The following is a 21,001-nucleotide window of genomic DNA, read 5'->3' on the forward strand; positions in this document are numbered from 1 at the left end:
AAAATCCAGCAGACTCCACCAGAAGCCTTCTAGAACTGATCCATGAGTTCAGTAATGTTGCAGGATACAAAAATCAATGTACAGAAATCGGTTGCATTCTTATACACCAATAATGAAGCAACAAGAAAGAGAAATCAAGAAACTGATCCCATTCACAATTGCACGAAACACATAAAATACCTAGGAATAAATCTAACCAAAGGTGTAAAAGACCTGTATGCTGACAACTACAGAAGACTTATGAATGAAATTGAAGAAGACACAAAGAAATGGAAAAAATTCCATGCTCATGGATCAGAAGAATAAGCATTGTTAAAATGTCATTATTACCCAAAGCAATTTACACATTCAATGCAATCCCCATCAAAGTTACACCAGGATTCTTCTCAAAGCTAGAAAAAACTATCTTAAAATTCGTATGGAACCACAAAAAAACCCCGTATAGACAAAGTAATATTTAAGAATAAAACCAAAGCAGGAGGCATCACAATCCCAGACTTTAGCCCCTACTACAAAGCTGTCATCATCAAGACAGTATGGTATTGGCACAAAAACAGACACAGGGACAAAGGAATAGAATAGAGAGCCCAGAACTGGACCAACAAGTGTATGGTCAATTTATCTTTGACAAAACAGGAAAGAGTATCCAATGGAAATAAAGACAGCCTCTTCAACAGGTGGTGTTTGCAGAGCTGGACAACATGTAGAAGAATGAAATTAGACCACTTTCTTACACCATTCACAAAAATAAACTCAAAATGGATAAAGGACCTGAATGTGAGACAGGAAACCATAAAAACCCTAGAGGAGAAAGCAGGAAATAGCCTCCTTTACCTCAATTGCAGTAATTTCTTTCTTGACACATCTCCAAAGGCAAGGGAATCAAAAGCAAAAAATGAACTATTAGGACCTCATCAAGATAAAACGCTTCTGCACTGCAAAGAAACAATTAACAAAACTAAAAGGCGACCGATGGAATGGGAAGATATTTGCAAATGGCATGTCAGATAAAGGGCTAGTATCCAAAAATCTATAAAGAACTCACTAAATCCCACACCTGAAAAACAAATACCCCAGTGAGGAAACAGGTAGAAGACATGAATAGGTACTTCTCCAAAGAGGACATCCAGATGGCCAACAGACATTTGAAACAAGGCTCATCAGGGAAAATACAAATCAAAACCACAATGAGATATCACCTCATGCTGGTCAGAGTGGCTAAAATGAATAAGGAGACTATAGATGCTGGCGAGGATGTGGAGAAACAGGAACCCTCTTCCACTATTGGTGGGAATGCAAACTGTTGCAGCCACTCTGGAAAACAAGGTCGAGCTTTCTCAAAAAATTAAAAATAGAACTCCCCTATGACCCAGCAATAGCACTGCTAGGAATCCATCCAAGGGATACTAGAGTGCTGATTCATAGGGGCACATGTACTGGAATGTTCATAGCACCACTTTCAACAATAGCCAAACCATGGAAAGAGCCTAAATGTCCATCACCTGATGAATGAATAATGAAGATATGGCTTGTCCCCTCTCTTCCTCGGCGCTGCCTGCGGAGGTGGCAGGCATCTGTTACTCGGTATCATGGCCGCCCGCCAACCTCTGGTGAAGCCCAAGATCGTTAAAAAGAGGACCAAGAAGTTCATCCAGCACCAGTCAGACCGATATGTCAAAATTAAGTGCAACTGGCGGAAACCCAGAGGTATTGACAATAGGGTGCGCAGAAGATTCAAGGGCCAGATCTTGATGCCCAACATTGGTTATGGGAGCAACAAGAAAACAAAGCACATGCTCCCCAGTGGCTTCCAGAAGTTCCTAGTCCACAACGTCAAGGAGCTTGAAGTGCTGCTGATGTGCAACAAATCTTACTGTGCAGAGATTGCTCACAATGTCTCCTCCAAGAACCGTAAAGCCATTGTGGAGAGAGCAGCCCAATTGGCCATCAGAGTCACGAAACCCAATGCCAGGCTGTGCAGCGAAGAAAATGAATAGACAGTTTATGTGCACATCATATTTGTGTTAATAAAACCATAAAACTAAAAAAAAGAAGATATGGCTTATGTATACAATGGGGTACTGGCTGACAATGAGAGAGAATGAAACCTGGCCATTTGCAGCAATGTGAATGGAACTAGAGGGTATTATGCTAAGTGAAATAAGTTAATCAGAGAAGACAGATATCATATGTTTTCACTCATGTGGATCTTGAGAAACTTAACAGAAGACCATGGGGAAGGGAAAAGGATAAAAAAAAAAAAAGCTACAGAGAGGGAAGGAGACAAACCATAAGAGACTCAAATACTGAGAACAACCTGTGGGTGGATGGAGGGTGGGGGAAACGGGAAAGTATGTGATGGGCACTGAGAAGGGCACTTGTTAGGATGAGCACTGGGTGTTGTTTGTATGGAAACCTATCCGACAATAAATTACATTTTAAAAATAAGAGCAATAAAACCTTTCTTAGAAAGACCCAAACTTCTCTTTTCCTCTCGTGGACCAGACTTGTGGCAGATTCCCATGATAAAAATGATCACTGGTAGAGGCTGAAACTGATCACTGGCCACTGCCATACATTTTAAACATCTAGTATATAGGGAGTTGAGTTCTGTGCCTCCCAAAATATGTCCAAATCCTAAATCTTGGTAACTGTGAATGTGACCTTGTGTGCAAAGAGGGTCATTGCAGATGTAATTAAGCTAAGGATCTTGAAATGAGACCCTGGGTGGGCCCTAAGTCCAAGGACTAGTGTCCTTATATGAGAAAGGATGGGGAGAGCAAAGACACAGATAAGGTGACTGAAGATTGAAGCAGAGATTCGAGTTATGCAGTTATAAGCCAGGAACGCCGAGGACTGTCAGCAACTACCGAAAGCTAGTAGACGAACAATGAAATGGAACCAATCCTGCTGACATCTTGATTTGGACTCTGGCCTCCTAAACCATCAGAGAATACATTTCTGCTACTCTAAGCCTCCCAGTTTGTGGTACTTTGTTCCAGCAGCCCCAGGAACTGATACACGGGGTATGCTCTCTGGGGCTGAACCAGCCCTTATGAAACATGACGACATGGAAGAGAGCAAATGAATGAATACAAGTTGGTGAAGTAGGAGGTAGGCAACTAAGGATGTCTGCTATAGACACATTCCTGTTTTTCAAACCTTAACCATTAATAAAGTCTCCTTTTCTAAATCTAAAAAAAAGTAATGATCATAATGATGCTCACTGGACTCGAGAGAAAAGTGGATGAACTCAGCACTTCAACAAAGAGATAGAAAATAGAAAAAAAAAAAGGAACCAATCAGAGCAGAAGAATATATTAACCCAAATTTTAAAAAATATACTAGGAGGAAGGTTCCAGTCCAGGATGATGACATTGAAAGGCCCGCTACTCCCCTTCGTGGACACACCAAATCTGCGCGTATTTATGAGCACCTCCTCCTGAAACCTGAGGGCTGACCGCACAGCTTCTTCACAACCAAAGATACGGACGAGAATGGCGAGAGAGGCAGAGACAGGATATGGAGGGGAACCCCCACACTGTGAAGTAGGGCAGGCAGGACAGGACCAGGGGATGGGGAGATTTGTTTTTCTTGGGTCACAGAAAAAAGCTGTGATGTAAAACAGCAACTAAAACATAAAGGGACCGGCTGTAGATTCCTGTGAGTCACATAGGAGCTGCGGGACGCTCTCTGGCTTGGAGGGGCTGGTGAACACCACCCATTAAGCCCCCCTATCTTGATAGCAGGGGTAGAGTCTGGCCACCATAGCTGACCTACCACCTCAGTGAGGCCCGAGCCCAGAAATACACCAGCCCTAGCCATCTTACCCAAGCAGCCCCAGAGCCGTGCACAGTGGGATGTCCCTGGCAGTGCTAGCCACAGCTCCAGCCACCTTGCCCAAGTGACGCAGGCACGAAGCATGCGAGAACACCCCAGGCCCACACCAGTTCAGCTCCAGATGAGTCACAGAGCATGCCAGCACCCCTCAAGCTTGCATCCACTTCAGCGTCATCTGTCACACCAGGTGCCCTCCATGTGGAGAGCCCTGAGACCCTCAAGCTTGCACCCACCTCAGTTTTTGAAATCTGGCCAGGACCCCATCTGTGTGGAGTGCACCAGGACCCCCTAACCCACACCTACTTAGCTGCAGCCACCCTTCCAGGGCACTCCTTTAATGAAGCATTCCAGGACACCCCAGCCTATACCCACATCAACTCCAGCCACCCAACAAGGGTGGCCCCAGCACTGGGTACCCCAGGACACCAAAGCTTGCACACGCTCTTCTTCAACTACACACTCAGGGCATCCTCAGTATAGGAACCCCACAGCCTCCCTGCCCTGCACCCACTTCAGCTTTACATATCCTGAAAGGGTATCCTCTTCGCAAATACCTCCTAGGACTAGCCAGGTTGTACCCACTTGGGCTTTCAGATTTCCTGCCAAGACTCCCTGAACAGGGAGCCAAGAAGCTGCCCTAAAACATGCTCAAATTAGCTTCAGCTGTCCAACCAGGAACTCCCTATGTGGAGAGCCCACTGCCATGTCAGCTCCAGCCATCACAGCCAACAGGCCTAGCACAGCATGCCCCACCACATCTGCCGCATCTCCAGCCAGCCCAACAACATCACCAGACATACGGGACATCCATACACTTGATCATTTTCTCAAGTTTAGCAGCAGTTGCTGTTGCACTCAAGTCATTGGAACAAACACAGAAAGTCAAGCAAAATGAGGAGAACAAGGAGAAGGCTTCAAATAAAATAAGACAGGACAAAGCAAACTACCTGAGAGAGAGATCAAAGAAACGGTCATAGAGATGCTCACCCAACTGGAGAGAGGAGTGAGTGGATGAACTCAGTATCAGCTTCAACAAAAAGATAGAAAATGGAAACAAGAAACAATCAGAAGTGTAGAACACAGTTATTAAAATGAAAAATACACTAGAAGGAAGCAACAAAAAGATTAGGGAATGGGGAAAAAAGAATCAGTGGTGTGGGAAAGAGGGTAATGGAAAGGATTCAAGACTTAGAGCAAAAGGAAAAAGAAGAGTTTTAAAAATGAGGATAAATTAATGGATCTTCTGGATAGTATGCAGAACATGCGTGTTTCAGGAGTAGTAGAAGGAAAAGAAAAAGAGAAACCAATCGGTAGAAAACTTATTTGGAGAAACAAGAGCTGACAACTTCTCGTGTGGAAAAGGAAACAAATATCCAGGTTCAGGAAGCAAAGAGGGATCCAAAAACATGAATGCAAAAAGGCTTACACCGCACACAAAATAATTAGAATGTCAAAGATCAGAGATGAAGAGAGGGTTTTAAAGCAGCTGAGATACTATCAACTGACTTCCCAGCAGAAAATGCACAGGCCAGAAAATGATGGCATGATACATTCAGTGTAGTTATAGGAAAAACCCACAACCCAACCAAAAGTCCTCTACCAAGCAAGGTTATTTTTCAAAATTGAAAGACAGGGAGGGGCACCTGGGTGGCTCAGTCAGTTAAGCATCTGATTCTTGATTTGGGCTCAGGTCATGATCTCACAGTTCATGGGATCAAGCCCCACATCAGACTTGGGATTTTCTCTCTCCCTATCTTTGCCCCTACCCAACTAGCCTGCTTTCTCTTTCTGTCTGAAAAATAAATAAATAAAAATTAAAAAAAAAAAGAATTGGAGAGGAGTCAAGAAGGCAGAGCAGCATGGAACTTTTATTTTTTCCTCAGTCTTTCATCCCAGAAATGCAGCTAGATCAACAACAAGCAATCTTGCACACCTAGAAAATTGATCTGAAGATTAATACAACAATCTGCACAACGGAACCACAGAACTCAGCAGGTACATAGCATGGAAAGGTAAAATGGGGGGTGCAGAGAAGTCGTGAAGGATAGGGAGTTTTGCTTGTGGAGAGAGGATGGAGATGAGGGGCGGAGTACAGGAAAAGCACTCTCCCTTACCCTGAAGGCAGCCAGAGAGAAAGAGAAAGAATAGAGTGAACCAAAAAGAGAGAAAAGAGAAAGGGACTGCAAGGGATTCAACAAAATAATGGAGGAAGGAGAAAGGAGAGGGTTTAAATTCCAAGAAGACACTATGAAGAGAGGAGCACAGAGTCTAAAACTCCACAGCTCTACACATGGCAGTGCCTGGTGGGAAGGCAAATCCCCAGGAGCAGAGGGTGAGGTCCAAGGGGTCTGAGGGCCATGTGGGGAGAGGCAGTTTCCCTGCCGGAGGCCATTTGGTAGAGGCTGTGTGGCCTCCCTGCAATCAAAGGCCTCAGTGGACCCCAGAGAACCACCACATTCACTAGTGCTGGAATAGGGACATGAAGGGGGCAGCCTAGCACCAGATACGTATTGTGATTCACCATAATCCCTGAAACATTGCCGCTACACGATCGCACGAACTTTTTCTGGGGCAGGCTGGCACCCGGCTGCAATCTCTGGGCATCAGCAACAGCATGCTCTTGCTAATATTCCAGGAGGCAGGCCAGCACCTGGCCGTTGCTCAGTGATACCCTTCCCCAGAGGGTCTGAGCAGGTCAAGGCCACAGTCCTTCAGAAGTGGGAAACACAGCTGTAGGAAATACAGCTCCATCTGAGATAAAACTCAGAAGGGAGGTGCTGCCTGGCAGCCTGATGGCTTGGTCGTGGACAGTGTAGATGCGGAGGCTGGATGGAAGCCAGAGACCAAGAATGGGTGCACGATTGCTGATCAGAGAACAGACTTCTGATACTAGAGACTGGGTAGCTGAGTGATGCCATTTTCACCCCTCTTGCACATGCCCATACACGCCTACACACACCACAAGAATCCACCCCAGTAAGCTAAGCAGCGCCATCTAGTGGAGAATGGAACCATTACACTAAGCCCTGCTCAACAGGCCCAACCGTGCTCTTGACAAACACCACAAATCTCCCCACCTGCTTAGTTTACGGACTATCAAGTGCGTCATAGTTTTACTTCTAGGCGAAACTAATGTAATTTCAATCATTTTTCAGTGTGTTCACTGGCCCATCTATTCAAATTTTTCTTCCTTTTCATTTTCCTGAATACAGAAAAAGAAGAAAAAATTATTTTCTATTTTTATAAAAAAAAGATTTTTATTTTTTCTACTATATTTTTACCTTTTTGTAAATTTTTATAATTCTATTTTACTTTCATCATTTCATTTTACTCATTTTTTAAATTTTTAAATGTTTTCCTCTTTTCCCTTTCTTTCTTTTCTTTCCTTTATTTTCTCTTTTCTATCAAGCTTCTTTCAACAACAAGACCAAAAGAAACCTAGGAGCTGCATCCTTTATTTGATTTTTTGTGTTGTTTTTAATTTTTGAATTTTAATTCTTTAATTTTTAATTTTATTAACTCTTTTGTTTCCTTCAAAATAACAAAACAAAGGAATTCATCCCAAAAGAAAGACCAGGAAGAAATGACAGTGAAGGAGTTAACACAGATTACAAGCAAGATGGCTGAACCAGAATTTAGAATCACAATAATAAGAGTACAAGCTGGGTTTGAAAAAAAGCATAGAATCCCTTTCTGCAGAGATAAAAGAAGTAAAATCTAGTTAGGATGAAATTAAAAATGCTATAACTGAGCTGCGATCTCGAATGGTTGCCATGGCAGCAATGATGGACAAAGCAGAGCACAGAATCAGTGATACAGAGGACAAACTTAGGGGGAATAATGAAGTAGAAAAAAGAATAAAACTAAGGCAAAAGAGCACAATGTAAGAATTAGAGAACTCAGTGACTCATTAAAAAGAAATAACATCAAAAAAACAAAACCAAAAAGGAATAAATCCAAATCATAGGGTTCCCAGAAGATGAAGAGAGAGAAAAAGGGGTAGAAGGGTTATGTGAACAAACCACTGTGGAAAACTTTTGTAATCTTGGGAAAGACGCAGACATCAAAATCCAGAAAGCACAGAGAACTCCCATTAGATTCAACAAAAACCAACCATCAACAAGACAGATCATAGTCAAATTCACAAAATACTCAAGCAAGGAAAGAATCACGAAAGCAGCAAGGAAAAAGAAGTCCTTAACCCATAAGGGAAGATAGATCAGGTTCGCAGCAGATCTATCCACAGAAACTTGGCAGGCCAGAAAGGAGTGGCAGGACATATTCAGTGTGTTGAATTGGAAAACTAGGCAGCCACAAATGCATTATCCAGCAAGGCTGTCATTCAAAATAAAAGGAGATTTTTAAAAAATGTTCCTGGACAAATAAAGATTAAAGGAGTTTGTGACCACTAAACCAGCCCTGCAAGAAATTCTGAGGAAGGAAAGATGGCTGGGGGGGGGGGAGTGGCACAGAGACCAAAAGTAGAAAGGACCAGCAAACACCACCAGAAACTCCAACTCTACAGGCAACATAATGGCAATAAATTCATATCTTTCAGTACTCATTCTAATGTCAATGAACCTAATACTCCAATTAAAAGGCACAGGGTAACAAAATGGATAAGAAGACAAGATCCATCTATATGCTATTTACAAGAGACACATTTTAGACCTAAAGACACCTTCAGATTGAAAGTAAGGGGATGGAGAACCATCTGTCATGCCAATGGTCGCCAAAAGAAGGCCAGTGTAGCCATACTTATATCAGACAGTCTAGATTTTAAAATAAAGACCATAACAAGAGATGAAGAAGGGCATTATATCATGATTAAGGGGTCTGTCCACCAAGAATATCTAACAATTACAAACATTTACACTTCAAACATGGAAGAACCCAAATACATAAATCAATTACAATCATACCAAAACTCATTGATAATAATACCGTAACAGAACGGGACTTCAACACCCCACTTAGAGCAATGGACAGATCATCTAAACAGGAAAATAGAAAAACAATGGCTTTGAATGACACACTGAACTGGATGAACTTAACAGATATTTTTAGAACATTTCATCCTAAAGCATCAGAGGGCATCTCGAGTGCACATGAAACATTCTCCAGAATAGATCACATACTGGGACACAAATGAACCCTCAACAAGCACAAGAAGATTGTGATCATGCCGTGCTTATTTTCAGACCACAACACCATGAAACTCGAACTCAACCATAAGAAAAAATTTCGAAAGCTAACAAATACTTGGAGACTAAAAAACATCCTACTGAAGAATGAATAGGCTAACAAAGAAGTTAAAGAGGAAATTAAAAAGCACATGAAAGCCAATGAAAATGGTGACACAACAGCCTAAAACCTCTGGGATGCAGCAAAGGTTGCCTCACAAGCCAGGCCTTCCTCAAGAAGGAAGAAAGGTCTCAGATACACAACCTAACCTTACACCTTAAAGAGCTGAAAAATGAATAGCAAATAAAGCCCCAAACCAGAAGACAGGAAATAATAAAGATTAGAGCAAAACTCAATGCTACTGGAACCAAAAACAAGAACAACAAAACAGTAGAAGAGATCAGTGAAACCAAGAGTTGGCTCTTTGAAATTAACAAAACTGATAAACCCCTAGGCAGCTTGATCAAAAATAAAAAGTGAAGGACCCAAATAAATAAAATCAAGAATGAAAGAGGAGAGATCACAACCAACACAGCAGAAATACAAACAATAATGAGAGAATATTATGAGCAATTACACACCAATAAAATGGGCAATTGGAAGAAATGGACAAATTCCTAGAAATATATAAACTACCAAAACTGAAACAAGAAGAAATCAATAATTTGAACAGACCCATAACCAGTAAAGAAATCAAATTAGTAATCAAAAATCTCCCAAAAACACAAGAGCCAGATGGCTTTCCAAGGTAATTCCACCAAATATTTAAAGAGGCAATAACCATTTTTTGAAGCTGTTCCAAAAAATAGAAATGAACGAAAACTTCCAAACTTATTATATGAAGCCACCATTACCTTGATTCCAAAACTAGACAAAGACCCCACTAAAAAGAGAACTACAGACCACTTTCCCTGATGAACACAGATGCAAAAATCCTCAATGAGATACTAGCCAACCAGATCCAACAATACATTAAAAGAATTATTCACTATGACCAAGTGGGATTTATACCTGGGATGCATGGCTGCTTCAATATCCACAAATCAATGTGATACATTACACCAATAAAAGAAAGGACGAGAATCACATGATCTTCACAGTTAGATGCAGAGAAAGCATTCAACAAAATACAGCATTCTTTCTTGATAAAAACCTTCAAAATGTAGGGATAGAAAGATCGTACCTCAAGATCATGAAAAGCCATATATGGAAAGATCCACCACTAATAGCATCCTCAATGGGAAAAACCTGAGAACTTTCCCCCTAAAGTCAGGAACATGACGGATGTGCAGTCTCACCACAATTATTCAACATAGTATAAGAAGTCTTAGCTTCAGGACTCAGACAACACAAAGGAATAAAAGGTATCCAAATTGTCAAGGAGGAAGTCAAACTCTCACTCTTTGCCAACGACATGAAACTATGTGGAAAACCAGAAACATTCCACAAAACAAAACAAAAAAAACTGCCAGAACTGATCCGTGAATTCAGCAAAGTTGCAGCATATAAAATCAATCCACAAGAAATCAGTTGCAATCCTATACACCAATAATGAAGCAGCATAAAGAGAAATCAAGGAATCAATCCCATCACAGTTGCACCCCAAACCATAAAATACCTAGGAATAAACCTAACCAAAGATGTGAAAAGTCAATACACTGAAAACTACAGAACGCTTATGAAAAAATTTGAAGGCACACTCATTTAAAAAATGGAAAAATATTCCATGCTCATGGATTGAAAGAATATTGTTAAATTGTCAATACTACCCAAAGCAATCTACATATTCAGTGCAATCCCTATCAAAATAACACCACCATTCTTCACAGAGCTAGAACAAACAATCCTAAAATTTGTATGAAACCACAAAAGATGCAGAATAGCCAAAGCAATCCTGAAAAAGAAAACCAAAGCTGCAGGCATCACAGTTCTGGATTATTTCAAGCTGTATTACAAAGCTGTCATCATTAAGACAGTATGGTACTGGCACAAAAACAGACACTCAAGTCAATGGACCAGAATACAGAACCCAGAAATGGACCCACAACTATACGGCCAACTATTGGCAATGCAGGAAAGAATATCCATTGGAATAAAGACAGTCTCTTCAGCAAATGGTTTTGGGAAAACTGGACAGGAACATGAAGAATCAACCTGGACCATTTTCTTATACCATAAACAAAAAAACTCCAAATGGATGAAATACCTAAATATAAGACAGGAAGCCATCAAAATACTAGAGGAGATGGGGCACCTGGGGGGCCTAGTCCCTTGAACGTCTGACTTCAGCTGAAGTCATGATCTCACAATTTGTAGATTTAAGTCCCACATCGGGCTCTGTGCTGACAGCTTGCTCAGAGCCTAGAGCCTGCTTCAGATTCTGCGTCTCCTCTCTCTACCCCTCTCCCTACTCGCACTCAGTCTGTCTCTCAATAATAAAGAAATGTTTACAAAAAAAATTTTTTTAACCTAGAGGAGAAAGCAGGCAAGAACCTCTTTTACCTTGGCCACAGCAACTTCTTACTCAACAAGTCTTAAGAGGCAAGGGAAACAAAAGCAAAAATGAACTATTAGCACCTCATCAAAGTAAAAAAAAAAAAAGCTTCTGCACAGCAAAGGAAACAATCAACAAAACTAAAAGACAATCCACGGAATGGGAAAAGATACTTGCAAATGACATATCAGATAAAAGGTTAGTATCCAAAATCTATAAAGAACTTATTAAACTCAACACTCAATAAAACCTAAATAACCCAGTGAGGAAATGGGCAAAAGACATGAATAGACACTTCTCTAAAGAAGACGTCCAGATGGCTAACAGACACATGAAAAATCTTCTACCTCACTCATCATCAGGGAAATACAAATGAAAACCACACTGAGATACCATCTCACACCAATCAGAATGGCTAAGACAAACAACTCAGACAATAACAGCTGTTGGCAAGAATGTGGAGAAAGAGAATCTTTTTTGCATGCTGGTGGGAATGAAATCTGGTGCAGCCACTCTGGAAAACACTATGGAGTTTCCTCAAAATGTTAAAAATAGAATTACTTACAACCCAACAATTGCACTACTAGGCATTTATCCAAGGGACACAGGTGTGCTGTTTCAAAGGGGCACATGCACCCCAATGTTTATAGCAGCCCTATTGACAATAGCCAAAGTATGGAAAGAGCCCAAATGTCCATTGATGGGTGAATGGATAAAGAAGATCTGGTGTGTATATGTGTGTATATGTATGTATATATATGTGTGTGTGTGTGAATGTATATATATAAGTATATGTCTACACACACACACACATACATATACAATGGAGTATTACTCAGCAATCAACAAGAATGGAATCTTGCCATTTGCAACTATGTGGATGGAACTAGAGGGTACTATGCTAAGCAAAATTAGCCAATCATAGAAAGACAAACATCATAGGACTTCACTCATAATGAGGAATTTAAGATACGAGACAGATGAACAGAAGGGAAGGGAGGCAAAAATAACATAAAAACAAGGCGGGGACACAACATAACAGACTCTTAACTGTAGAGAATGAAGGGTTGCTGGAGGGGTTGTGGGTGGAGGGTGGGCTCAATGGCTAACGGGCATTAGGGAGCCCATCTGTTGGGATGGGCACTGGGTGTTATACATAAGGGATGAATCAGTAGAATCTACTCCTGAAGTCATTATTGCACTCTATCCTATATAACTTGGATGTAAACTTAAATAATAATAAAATTAAAAATGATAAAAATAAAATAAAGTATCATCTAATACTAGTGTAATTTATTGAGTACTTAATAAATAGTAGGTATAGTGTTTAAAAAAAAAAAAGAATTGGAGGACAGATGGCTTCCCAAACAAAAAGTTAAAGGAGTTTAACACCATTAAACCAGCCTTTAAAACAACTTTTAAAGGGACCTCATTAAGTGGAAGGAAAAGGTCAGAATTAGAAGAAAATTATAAAAGAAAAAATTGTGAAGGAAACAAACATACAATAAAGATAATAGGTCAATTATTTATAAAGCAAGTATGAAGGCTAAAAGACAAAAGTAGTAAAATCAATTATATCTAAAAAATTGGTTATAGGACTTACAAAATAGAAAGATATAAAATATCACAACAATACATAAAATGCGGAGGGGATAAAAATGGAGTTCTGCTAGAGTGATTTTGAACTTTAGTAATTATCAATTTCACATAGACTACAGCACGCTTAGGATGTTCTTTATATATAAATCTCATAGTGACCTCAAACCAATAATCTATAGAAAATATACAAAATATAAAAAGAAACTTAAGCATTAACACTAAAGAAACTCATAAATTATAAGAAGAGAAACAAAAACAACAACAACCAGAAAGCAATTAACAAAATGGCAATAAGTAAATACCTTACCAGCAATAAGTTTAAATGTGTTTTAAATGCTCCAAGAAAAAGACATATGGTAACAGAATAAATTTTTTTTTTTAACGACCTAAAGGGGCGCCTGGGTGGCTCAGTCAGTAGAGCGCCTGGCTTCGGCTGAGGTCATGATCTCAGTTTGTGGGTTCGAGCTCCACTCAGAGCCTGGAGCCTGCTTCAGATTCTGTCTCTCCCTCTCTCTCTGACCCTCCACTGCTCATGCTGTCTCTCTCTCTTTCTCTCTCTCTCTCAAAAAAAAAAAAAATTAAAAAAAGACCTAAATAGGGGCACCTCGATGGCCTAGTTGGGCAAGCAGTTGACTCTTGATTTCAGCTCAGATCATGAACTCCTAGTTGTGAGATCGACCCCTGCATCAGTCTCTGCACAGAACATGGAGTCTGCTTGAGATTCTCACTCTCTCTCTGCCCCTCCCTGCTCATGCTCATGTGCTCTTCCTCTCAAAATAAACAAACATTTTAAAATTTTACAAAATTAAAAAGCCCCATCTATTTACTGCCTATAAGAGATTCACTTCAGACCTAAAGAAACATACAGATTAAAAGTAAACAGGTAGAATAAGATATTCCATGTAAATGAAGGGGGAAAAGGCTGAGGTAGGAATACTTACGTCAGACAAAATAGATTTAAAATGTAGAGTGTAATGAGTGACAAAGAAGAACATTACACAGTGATAATCAATGCAACCATAGTATATAATAATTATAAATACAAATCCACCCAATATTCAAGCAAATTTAAATGCATAAGGAAATATTATACAGACAAAAAAGGAAAAATTGACAGTCATACAATAAAAATAGGGGATTTTAACAACTCACTTAAAGGATAGAACATTCGGGAAGAAAATCAACGGGCAAACAGTATCTCTGTGCTGAAAAAGGAAAATCTGCAAACAAGAATCCTCCATCCATGAAGGCTATCATTCAGAATAGAGGGAGAGACGAAGACTTTCTCAGACAAACACAAACTAAAGGAGTTTGGACCAATAAACCAGCCCCACAAGAAATACTGAAGGGGATTCATTGAGTGGAAAGAAAAGTGAATGACAAGTAGGAAACACAAAAATCAGTAAAAAGTTCTGTGGGGGAAAAAATCAGTCAAGGAATTCACAAAATAAAAGGATATAAAATACGACACCACATAAAACAGAAACCAGGGGATGGGGTAAAGAATGGGTTCAAACGTAAGCCACCATCAACTTCCTATACACTGCTAGGTGCAGGTGTTATACACAAACCTAACGGTAACCACAAATCAAAAACCAGTAATAGACATGCAAAGAATAAAGACAAAGGAATCCAAGTATATCGGTAAAGAAAGCCAGCAAACTATGAAAGAGAGCAAGAGAAGGAGCAAACAAAAACTGCAAAAACAACCCCCAAACAAGTAACAAAAGGACAATAAACACATCAGTAATTACTTTGAATGTAAATGAACTACATGCTCCAATCAAAAGACATCGGGTAACAGAGTAAATAAAAAAAGGAGACCCATCCATATGCTGCCTTCAAGAAACTCATTTCAGACCGAAAGACACTTGCAGAGTATGAGGGAATGGACAAACATTTATATGCAAATAGAGGTCACCGAGTTCTCTAAGTTCTTTTTTTTTCATTTTTTAATGTTTTTTTAAATTTATTTTTGAGAGACAGAGAGAGACAGTGTGAGCAGGGGAAGGTCAGAGAGAGAGGGAGTCACAGAATGTGAAGCAGGCTCCAGGCTCTGAGCTGTCAGCACAGAGCCTGTCGTGAGGCTCGAACCCACAAACCGTGAGATCATGACCTGAGCCAAAGCTGGACACTTAACCGACTGAGCCACCCAGGCGTCCCTAAGTTCTCTGTCTTGTATCCCGATTGTTTTTCTTTTTTTCTGCTTCATTATTCTCCATAATTTTATTTTCTGTATCACTGAATCACTGTTCTGCTTTGTCCATCCTTGCCATTTTGGCATCTACTCATCTTGGTTATAGCAGTTTTAATTTTGGTTTGACTAGATTTTATTTATTTCATCCCCACAGAAAGGGATTCTCTGGTGTCTTCTATGCTTTTTTCCTAACCCTAGCTAGAATTCTTATTATCGTAATTCTAAATTCTAGTTCAGACATCCTGCTTGTATCCATGTTGATTAGGTACATTGCTGTCATTTCTTCCTGTTCTTTGAGTGAAATCCTTCATTTTGTCGTTTTGGAGGAAGAAAAAATTTTTAATAAAACAAATTAAAAATTAGGGGTACCAGTATGGCTCAGTCAGTTAAGCGTCCAATTTCAGGTCATGATCTCATGGTTCCCGAGTTCAAGCCACAAGTCAGGTTCTGTGTTGACAGCTCAGAGCTTGGAGTCTGCTTCAGATTCTGTGTGTCCCTCTCTCTCTGCCCCTCTCCCACATGTGCTCTGTTTCTTTCTTAAAAATAAACATTAAAAAAATTAAAAATTAAAAACAAAACAAATAATCAAATAAAGGGAGCTAGATCTTAGGTGTGTTTTGGTCTGCTTGTTGAAAGAAATTTGAAAGAATAGAGAAAAAGGGGAAAGGAGACAAAAAAGATTTTTAAATTGTTAATGAAAAGAAATTTATAGAATAAAATAGAATAAAATGAAATAAATACAAAATTTTTTAAATAAAAATAAAGTAAAAAAGTAAGAATAAATGTTTCTCTTTCTGCTGAGTTCTGTGGCTCAAGTTATGCAGATTGTTGCATTCATCCTCAGAACAGTTTCGTAGGTTTTCAAAATGGTTTGGTGCTGATCTAGTTGCGTTTCAGGACAAGACAAGCTCATGGTCTCTGTACAGCTCTACCATCTTAACTCCTCATAAACAGTGGCTTTGAATGAAACACTGGACCAGATGGACTTAACAGATGTATTCAAAATAGTCCATCCTAAAAAAAAATAGTTCATCATAAACCAGTGAGATACACATTCTTCTCAAGCACACATGAAACATTCTCCAGAATAAATCACATATTAGGCCACAAAACAAGCCTGAACAAATTCAAGAAGATCAGAGTCATACCATGCATCTTTTCTTACCAATGCCATGAAACTAGAAGTCAACCACAAGAAAAACTCTGAAAAGACCAAAAATACATGGAGGTTAAGTCGCATGCTACTAAACAATGAGTGTGTCAACCAAGAAATCAAAGAAGAAATTAAAAAGTACATGGAAACAAACAAAAATGAAAACACAATGGTCTAAAACCTTAAGTATGCAGCAAAAGTATTCCTAAGGAGGAAGCATATAGTAATATAAGCCTACCACAAGAAGCAAGAAAAGTTTAACAAAGTCTAACCTTTCACTTAAATGAGCTAGGGGATAAAAAACAAACAAAATCCAAAAGCAGAAGGAGGAAATAATAATGATTGGAGCAAAAATAAATGACATAGAAACTTAAGTAACAACAGAATAATTCAGTGAAACTATGAGCTGTTTCTCTGGGGGAAAAAATCCATAAAAGTGGGGCCCCTGGATGGCTGAGTTTGTTAAGCATCCGACTTCAGCTCAGGACATGATCTCAGGGTCAGTGGGTTCAAGCCCTGCATCAGGCTCTGTGCTGACAGCTCAGAGCCTGGAGCCTACTTCAGATTCTGTGTCTCCCTCTCTCTCTGCCCCTCCCCTGCTTGCATGCTGTCTCTGTCTCTCTCAAAAATAAATAAAACATTAAAAAATGTTTTAAGTCAATAAAATTGATAAGCCTCTAGCCAGACTCATAGAAAAAGAAAAAGGACTCAACAAAATCACAAATGAAAGAGAAATAACACACAGAAGATAATTTTAAGAGATTATGAAAAACTATATGCCAACAAATTAGACAACCTGGAAAAAAATGGATAAATTCCTAGAAACATATAACCTACCAAAACTGAGTCAAGAAGAAATAGAAAATTTGAAAAGGCTGATTACCAGCAAGGAGATTGAATCACTAATCAAAAAACTTTCAACAAACAACAGTCTGGAACCAGAGAACTTCACAGGCTAATTTTACCAAACATTCAAAGAAAACTTAATACCTGTTCTTCTCAAACTATTTTTAAAAATACAAGGAAAAATTCTAAACTTATTCTATGAGGCCAGTATCAACTGGATATCAACAATAGATAAAACACACACACACACACACACACACACACACACACACACACACACACACACAAGAACATCTCTGATGAACATGGATGCAAAGATCTTCAACAAAATACTATAAAACTGAATCCAATAATGAATTAAAAATATTATTCACGAAGATCAACTGGGATTTATTTCTGGGATCCAAGAGTGGTTCAATATTTGCAAAGCAATCAATGTGATACATCACATCAATAAGACAATGGATAAAAAACAAACCCTATCATTTCAATACATGAAGAAAAAGCATTTGATCAAGTACAACATTCATTCATGAAAATAACACTCAACAAGGTAGTTGTAGAGGGAATATACCTCAAGATAATAAAGTCCATATAGGAAAACCCCACAGCTAACATTATATTCAATGGGGATAAAACAGAGTCCTCCCCCAAGGTCAAGAACAAGACAAGCATGTCTACTCTTAGCATTTTATCCAACCTAGTACAGGGAGTCCTAGCCACAGCCATCAGACAACAGCAAAAGGCATCCACATTGGTAAGAAAGAAGTAAAACTTTCACTTTTTGCAGATGATACTATATAGAGAAAACCAAAAAGACTTCACCAAAGAACTACTAAAACTGATCAATGAATTTAGGAAACTCACAAGATACAAAATTCAATATGCAGAAATCTGTTCCATTTGTATACAGTAACAATCAAACAGCAGAAAGAGGAATTAAGCAAAGAGTCCCACTTACAACTCCACCAGAAGTAATAACATATCTAGGAATAAACTTAACCAAAGAGGTCAAAGACTGGCATTCTGAAAACTATAAAACATGGATGAAAGAAAATGAAGGAAACACAAAATAATGTCAAGACATTCCACGCTCATGGGCTAAAATAATAAATTTTGTTAATATGTCTATCCAAAGCAATCTACACATTTCATGTAATCCCTATCAAAATACCAACAGCATTTTTCACAGAGCTAGAACAAACAACCCTAAAGTCTGTATGGAACCACAAAAGGCCCCAAATAACCAAAGCACTTTTGAAAAAGAATAGCAAAGCTGGAGGCATCACAGTTCCAGATTTCAAGTTATATTACAAAGCTGTATTAAAACAGTATGGTACTGGCACAAAAATAGACACACAGATCAATAGAACATAACAGAAAACCCAGAAATAAACCCACACCTATATGGTTAATTCATCTTTGACAAAGCAAGAAAGAAGACCAATGGGAAAAAGACAGTCTCTTCAATAAATGGTGCTGGAGAAACTGGACAAATATATGCAAAAGAATTAAACTGGGCCACTTTTTTACACCATACACAGAAATAAACTCAAAATAAATTAAAGACCTAAATGTGAGACCTGAAACAACAAAAATCCCAGAAGAGAGCACAGGCAGTAATGTTTCTGATGTTGGCCATAGCAAGAGCTTTCAAGGCATTTCTCCTGAGGCAAGGGAAATAAAAGCAAGAATAAACTATTGGGACCACATCAAAATAAACAGTTTCTGCACTACCAAGGAAACAACCAACAAAAGTAACGGACAACCTACCAAATAGCAGAAGACATTTGTAAATCACTTACCCAATAAAGGGCTAGTATCCAAAATATATAAAGAACTTACACAAATCAACAGTCAGAAAACCACAAATAATCCAATTTAAAAATGGGCAGAAGGGGTGCCTGCATGGCTCAGTTGGTTAAGCATCTGACTTTGTCTCAGATCGTGATCTCAGATCATGGTCTCACAGTTAGGGACTTTGAGCCCCATGTCAGGCTCTGTGCTGACATCTTGGATCCTGGAGCCTGCTTTGGATTCTGCGTCCCCTCCCTCTCTCTCTGTCCTTTTCCCACTCATGCTCTCTCTCTTCCTCAAAATAAACACTGAAAAACATTTTTCTTTAATGGGCAGAAGACATGAACAAATATTTCTCCAAAGAACATATCCAGGTGGCTGAAAGACACATGAAAAGATGCTCAAGAGCACTCATGAGAGAAATGCAAATCAAAACCACAATGAGCCGTCACCTTACACCCATCAGAATGGCTAAAGACAAAAACACGAGAAACAAGTGTTGGCAAGAATGTGGAGAAAAAGGAACCCTCTTGCATGGGTGATGGCAATGCAAACTGATACAGCCATTCTGGAAAACTGTATGGAGCTTCCTCAAAAAGTTAGGGGGCACCTGGGTGGCTCAGTCAGTTAAGCATCCAACTCTTGATTTCACTTCAAATCCTGATCTCATGGTTGGTGCGACTGTGACCTGCACTGGGCTCCAAGCTGACAGTGCTGAGCCTGCTTGGGATTCTCTCTCTCCCTCTCTCTCTCCTGCTCTCTCTCCACCCCTCCCCTCACTCCTTTTCTCTCAAAATAAAGAAACTTTAAAAATAATATTTAAAAATATTACCCTATGATTCAGTAATCACACTACTGGGTATTTACCCAAAAAATACAAAAACACCAATTCAAAGAGATACATTCATCTTCATGTTTATTGCAGCATTATCTACAATAGCCAAATTATGGAAGCAGCCCAAGTGTCCAATGGTAGACAAATGGATAAGGAAGATGTGTGTGTGTGTGTGTGTGTGTGTGTGTGTGTGTGCGCGCGTGTGCGCGCAGTATAATATTATTCAGCCATAAGAAAGAATGAAATCTTGGATGGAGCTAGGGAGTATCATGCTAAGCAAAATTAGTCAGAGTGTGATGAATACCATGCAATTTCAGTCATCTGTGGAAATTAAAAAGTAAAATGAATGAGCAAAGGTGAAATAAAGAGAGGAAGACAAGCCAAGAAACAGGCTTTTGACTATAGAGAATAGACTAGAGAATAGAGACTAGACTGCTGGGTACCAGAGGGGCAGGGGGTGGGGAGGGGAGGGAGGGAGGGAGGCTGGGGAAGGCGGTGATGGCGTGTAAAGCGTGCACCTGTTGAGAGGAATGCTGGGTGAGGAAGGGAACCGCTGAATCACTATACTGTGCGTCTGCAACCAATGAAACACTGTATGTTAACTACACTGGATTTTTTTTAAAAAAACTTAAGATTCAAGATTTACATATAGGATACTAAATTTCAATCTGTACTGAGCAGTATCACAATGGTGCTTAAAGGCACCTGTGACGACATTGTCCACATTTCTCTAAAAGTTAACTCACAAGAGGGAAAGATACTGTGGTTTTAGAGTTTCCTTTAACTTTGCTTTTTCACATTAATCTTCCCTTATATGTTTGATAATTAGAAGTAATTTGTTTTAAGATGTGCATATCATCATTGTAACTTATTGTCAGCTTCTCTTTTGAATTGCATTATTGAAATACGTAAGTGGTATCCTATAGCTTCACGACAGAACTTGGAATGAGCTATTTTGGACAACTTCACTAGATGAAGCTAGAGACAGAAAATAAAAAATAAAATGAATTTGAGTCATTGACACGGGGTATATTTGGATAGATATAATTAATCTTC

At 39.3% G+C, this 21,001-nt stretch overlaps 1 pseudogene; it reads left to right on the forward strand.

Annotated features, from left to right (window-relative positions):
* Positions 1–1,589: 1,589 nt before the first annotated feature.
* LOC115271883 lies at positions 1,590–1,997 on the forward strand (annotated as a pseudogene).
* Positions 1,998–21,001: the final 19,004 nt, after the last annotated feature.

Source organism: Suricata suricatta, chromosome 11 (genome assembly GCF_006229205.1).
Source record: "Suricata suricatta isolate VVHF042 chromosome 11, meerkat_22Aug2017_6uvM2_HiC, whole genome shotgun sequence".
NCBI lineage: Eukaryota > Metazoa > Chordata > Mammalia > Carnivora > Herpestidae > Suricata > Suricata suricatta.